The sequence below is a fragment of the Mus pahari genome, chromosome 10, assembly GCF_900095145.1.
Source record: "Mus pahari chromosome 10, PAHARI_EIJ_v1.1, whole genome shotgun sequence".
Taxonomy (NCBI): domain Eukaryota; kingdom Metazoa; phylum Chordata; class Mammalia; order Rodentia; family Muridae; genus Mus; species Mus pahari.
Genome location: NC_034599.1, coordinates 90,555,866 through 90,562,179, shown reverse-complemented (window position 1 = coordinate 90,562,179; position 6,314 = coordinate 90,555,866). Strand labels below are relative to the sequence as shown.

Below are 6,314 nucleotides of genomic sequence, written 5' to 3'. Positions count from 1 at the left end.
CCCCCCCCCCCCAAGCACTACCTGCTTTGGAGAAGGGGTATGGATGGTTTGAGAGAAGTCGAGTATTAAATGAATATTTCATTATATGTGCGTACAGGATTAGTATGGAGCCTGAAGTCTGGTTTGCTGACTCCCCCAGCTACAGCCATTTTGCTGAGCCAAGTTTGTTGTTCTTCCATTCGATATGTTCCTTCCCAATTATTTAGAGAAATAGAACAACGTTAAGACTTTCACCTGCAAGACTATAAAGTTGTCACAAAAAATCGCTATGGTGAATTAACTTTTTAACCTATAGAATAAAGTAAAGCCGGGCGTGGCGGACGCCTTTAATCCCAGCACTCTTGGGAGGCAGAGGCAGGCAGATTTCTGAGTTCGAGGCCAGCCTGGTCTACAGAGTAAGTTCCAGGACAGCCGAGGCTATACAGAGAAACCCTGTCTCGAAAAACCAAAAAAAAAAAAAAACCAGAATAAAGTAGTATTTTAAAGTTTCGTGGTTTGAGTCTTGGATCAGCCACTTTAAGGGATACATACACATGCATTCTTTGCATGGTTGTTTGCTTTGAGTTAATGTGTGGGGATTCTGTTGTCAATAATGACAGTACTTTACATAGTTGGCACACATTTCATTCAACATTTATGATTCACTAATTTTGAACCGTCCACTCTTCTGGCATTAAAACAACTACTAATTTTATGAGAAGCAGTTTGCCTTTTGTGTCTCTAAAGCGCTTACTGCCAATAAGGGCTAATTTAGTTTCTGCAGTACCTGTACTTGGCACCTGCTAGTCAAGTTTTCTGCCACAGGGCTCCATCCTCGGACCCTTAGAACATTTTTTTTTTTTTTTTTCATTTGGTTTTCTGATACAGAGTAACTCTGTGTAGCCCTGGCTGGCCTCGAACTCAGAAATCTGCCTGTCTCTGCCTCCAAAGTGCTGGGATTGAAGGCGTGCACCACCACTGCCCGGCCCCTTAGAACATTTTATTAATATCTCTCTCCCCTCTCCCTCCCTCCTCCCCCCTTTTTCTCCGTGTGTGTGTGGGGGGGGGCAGGGGGGCAGAGTAGGAGAAAGTAAGGATGACGTCTTGTAGTTGGATTTCTACTTGTAATTAGATCTTCTGGAAACACCTGAAAGTTAGAAGGCCATAGATGTAGTTCAGGTTGGTATTTTATTTTGTTTTGAGTTAAGAAATAGACAGAATTCTTGAATCACTTCTGTAGAGCAGAGTTGACATGGTCTCTTCTAGATCCTTTCGTGGCTCCTTTGTATATTCTTTGTTAAGGCTTATATATGTGCAAGTTTTGTTAAAGCACATGCTTGTGTAGGATATAAATGTTAGTCTGAACGTGGATACTTTCCAGTTATACTAGGATCATCATTTTATAAACACTTGTGAACTTAGGCCATTCTCTGTCGGCTTTTTTTTTTTTTTTTGAGAGCTGGAATGGAGAATTATTAAGAGATCCAAAAATATCAGTTCATTCCTTCCACTTATCAAGAAGTCTGGTAGGCGCTCAGTAGGGGATGTTAAACGGGGCAAGGTGTGTGTGTGTGTGTGGTAGGAATTCCCCTCCTTCCCATTGCATTTCAATCTCATCTCTGTAGACCAGGCTGGCCTCGAACTCAGAAATCTGCCTGCCTCTGCCTCCCAAGTGCTGGGATTAAAGGCGTGCACCACCATGCCAGGCTCAATCTCGTATTCTTATATAGAGGTTCCATATATACATACACTCTGTAGAAGCAGTGGTCGGTGATAGCAAAGCGCATTTAATCAAAATACAGAAAAACATACAGATGCCAAGACAAATTCCCTAAGGCCAAACACTTTCATGCATGTAAAATGAGGAATAAGTTATTGTAGAAGTCTGTTTTTTTTTCTTTTTCCAATTTTTTATTAGCTATTTTCTTCATTTACATTTCAAATGCTATTCCGAAAGTCCCCTATACACCCCCCTCCCTTGCTCCCCTTCTCACCCACTCCCACTTCTTGGCCCTGGTGTTCCCCTGTATTGGGGCATATAAAGTTTGCAAGACCAAGGGGCCTCTCTTCCCAATGATGGCCGACTAGGCCATCTTCTGCTACAGATGCAGCTAGAGACATGAGCTCTGGGGGTACTGGTTAGTTCATATTGTTGTTTCACCTATAAGGTTGCAGACCCCTTGTAGAAGTCTTGACAGTCATACAGTACATAAATTCTGTTCTGTGTAATGTTCTGGCAGTGTTATATGTACTGAACATAAAGAGATAGAGGGCAGGTTATGTTGGAAATGTTCTTTTTTTGTTGTTTTTTTGTTTGTTTGTTTTGTTTTTGTTTTTCGAGACAGGGTTTCTCTGTATAGCCCTGGCTGTCCCGGAACTCTGTAGACCAGGCTGGCCTCGAACTCAGAAATCCACCTGCCTCTGCCTCCCAAGTGCTGGGATTAAAGGCGTGCGCTACCACGCCTGGCCTTGGAAATGTTCTTAATTGAACATGCGTAAGTTATATATCAAAATTGCTTGTTTTGGCAATAATTTAATGTGTTCTTCATAATTGCTGTTTGTTTATTGCGATAGAATTATATGCACTAGGAGCTGTAAAATTCACTTTACTACAGGAGGGGCGTGTCTTTGTGGGCTCTATGCCTGGACTCCTCACATACAGATCTTCTTTGGATTATGCTCAGGCTACCTTAAAAGAGCCAAGTGTAACCTTTCATAGTGGCATTTATTCTCAGGCAAGGGTTTTCTTAACACGGGAGCCTTTGAGTTCCCTACCTGATGACTAAAATAGTGTATAGGCAGGTGGGCTCATCCCCAGGACGATTCGGGCTCTACTGTTAAATAGGAGCATTTGAAACAGACAGCACTGGACCTTGGGTCTTAATGGCATATCCATGAGCTGAACTTGTGCTTACTTTAAGTCACCCTTTGAGCTCATTATACCTTTGCCAGAGTTAATACTCAGAATTTATAAGGCCATTGGTTGGGTTAATTAAGTTATAGAGACAAATCATAGTAGCCTGCAAAAAACAAAACAAAACAAAACAAAACAAAATGTAAATAAGGTTTAGTTTTCATTGTACTTCAGGCACACATGATACAAAACATTTGTATACATTAAGTAAAATAAAGCTTAACATTAAAAATTTATATATTTGTGTATGTGTGTGCATACACATGTATATTTGGATGTATATATATACACACACACACACATTTGTAAGAACCCAAGCAAACCAATCCTGGAGCTGGTCCCTGGTCCTGCAAGACCAGTAAGTACTTTCTTATTCTTCGCCGCCGCTGCCTCTTCCTCCTTCTCCTCTTCCTCCTTTTCCTCTTCCTCTTCCTCCCTCTTCTCTTCCCTTTCTTCCTTCCTTCTTGTTTTCAAGACAGGGTCTTTCTATGTAGCTGTGGCTGTCCTGGAACTCAGTGTGTAGACCAAGCTGGCCTAGAACTCAGAGATCCACCTGCCTTTGCCTCCTCAATGCTGGGATTAAAGTCATTGGCCACCATGACCTGCCCAGTAATGCTCTTAACCAATGAGCCTTGTCTCCAGATCGATCCTGCAAAGACCTTTTGGGCTGCTACAGCAAAACACCATAAATCAGGTAGCATCTAAAAAGTTAGCATTAATTTTTTTTCTAGTTCTAGAGACCAGATGGTAGTGATGGCCGATTGCTTGCGTGCCTGCCTGGTGAGGCTATGCCTCCTCTGACTTCATCCCCACTCTGACCTCAGATGGTAGCAGGGTCTTTAGAGCACTAATCCCAAACATAAAGCTTCCCCCCCCTCCCCCGAGACAGGGTTTCTCTGTGTAGCCTTGGCTGTCCTGTAGACCAGGCTGGCCTCGAACTCAGAAATCTACCTGCCTCTGCCTCCCAAGTGCTGGGATTAAAGGTGTGCGCCACCATGCCCGGCTCCAAACATAAAGCTTTACCCTCACTATCTAGTCACTTCCCCAAAGCCCAGCTACTGTTACCTTAGGTAGTAGGATTTGAACCTATGAATGAATGGTGGGGAGAGATCTTAAACGTTGAGACATAGACCCCCTGTGAGAATTCATTCCAATGGATTGGAAAACCAGGAGAATTCTTAAACTACTTCCCTGCAGTGGATTAGTGTAGGGGGTGGGGAGGGGCTAGGACTCTTTAGAATTCCCAAGAACCCTTGGGGTAATTTTAAATTCTAAGACCATGTTTATAAATATAGTATGACATTGTTTTGTACTGGGAGTCTGAAGGCAAAGCTGTGTAAGGCAGCTGTTGGTAGTCTCATTATTCTTCATCTAGAAGCAGAGTGTTTTGGGTTTCTACCAGTTTCACTTAAAAATATTCATGCAAGGGTCTGGTGATGGTACATTCAGGGAAGGGCGATTGCCTATGCATGGGGACTTTTAAGTTCAAATCTCCAATAAAAGCTTAGAACAGAGAGTGGGGGCTGTCCCTGAAGCTGTTTTCTATAAGTGGGATGTGTTCTAGCTGGGCTGCCTTGTCTGGCCTCAGTGGGAGAGGAGAGGCCAGGTGGGTTGATACCCAGGGTCCCCACCTGCTCAGAGGAGAAGGAGGGGGACTGGGGAAGGGTTGTGGGAGGGGCCACCAGGAGGGATGTAAGATGAATAAATAAAATATTAAACTTAAGAAGACTAGAATAGGAAGAATTACCAGAGCAGAAGAGCTAGGTAGTGCCTGTCTTTGACCCAGCACTCAGGAGGCAGAGGTAGGCAGATTTCCAGGTCAGCCTGGTCTGCTAATGAGGTCCTGTCTCAAAAACGAGAAGGGGGGAAAGAAGCAGGAGAATCGAAAGTGTGTTCTGAAATCCAGTGAGGCAAGTATACTATAGCCAGGAAGAAATGTTGAGCCTTCTAGTGTTACTGTCATGTGCATTATGTTTAGAGCCCTTAGCCATTGGACGTGCTCTGACTTAGTGATTTTGATTGGGTGTTTACAGGACAAGGGGTTAGAAATGTGATTGGAACGGGAAAGAAATAGAAAACTAATGGACAGCTTTCAAATTTGATGCAAAGGGAAGCAAGTAGATATAAGTTATACTTTATGGGGGAAATTACCTCAATATGCACCATAGTCCTTCCGCATGTTTTGTTCCCACAGTGGACTTTTTTAGTCCTTAGTCTGATGCTCTACAATTGCATCTTGATCTATGTGATAGTTTCCTTCCACACGTCTGTTTATCAGTTGACCAGCATTTTTGCATGTTAATAGTCTTTATTTTGCTCTAGCATTCAAAGTAAGAATAACCTATGTTTACTATACCAGAAACTCTACATATACCTTAAATATCCCTCCCCCCCTTAAATCTATTTTTTCATGGTAATTTATTACTGCATAGGAAATGTTCCTATCCATTTTGGGAAAAAATATTTATTGACTTACGTACAAAAGTCATGGAGATAATGCTCAGTCTGTAATATTGGTTAACAAATAAGCTACAGAAGAAAAAGTTGGGGGTAAGAATTCCTTAATGAGGTTTACAGGATTTTGAGATGGACCATATATTTTAATAAACAAGCCCCACCCCCCAAGATTGGTTAACCTTTTTGTAAACTGGTTTTTGTGAGATGGTGTATTACTTGGAGACGGAAAAATGGATCAGCCTGTTCATTCTGTTTTTACAAAGTAAAGCTGCATTTATTTGAGAAAATAGGTTTGTGTAGTTAAGAAAGACGGCTTCCCAAGCACCTTTAAAGATGTGCACACAACTCAGTCGTGTAGACCTACTCAGGAAATACTTTTCACATGTAGGAAGTTCTTGGCCTGTCTAACAAGTGTCCTGGCCCAGGCACACTCAGAGCCTCAGAAGGAAGGCAGCTTACATCTGTCATTCAGTCTTGGAATCAGTTCTTGCATGTTGGTCCCTTTCCTGCAACAGAACCTTGAATATTCTTAGGTTCCTGTGCCCCTACCCCAATGTTTAGTAAAAGTTTTTTGCAGACACTGGGACTGGTTCTAGTGCTTCAGCAGTTCGAGACTCTACGACTGCTTTTGTGTCTGCACCTGGCAGGTTCATGGTCCTTAGGATGATTGAGCCTGGACTGCTTGGTACTGACTGCTTGCTCTTCAGTCAGTCATGGTCCTTTGCCATCCCGTCCCCGCACTCTCTGCTTAGTCCTTATGCACCATGGTAAGTAAGCTTGGGTGGGGCAGCACTTTGAAGCCCTCAGTGGGCACACTGCTTTCTTATAAGGTCTGTTTGTAGAGCTTTGTTTTTGTTTTTCTAAATATTCTGTGTGTCGCCGTCGGCCTTGACCAGCAAGAACGACTCGACACCTGAGATCCTTCTCGACAGCACTTTATTCAGGAACGCCTTTCATGATGCTA

The 6,314-nt window shown here is 42.8% G+C and overlaps 1 protein-coding gene across 1 annotated transcript in view; it reads left to right on the top strand.

Moving 5' to 3' along the window:
* Slc25a36 (solute carrier family 25 member 36) overlaps nucleotides 1–6,314 on the top strand; it is a 32,710-nt gene that overhangs the window by 689 nt on the left and 25,707 nt on the right. The window lies entirely within an intron of this gene.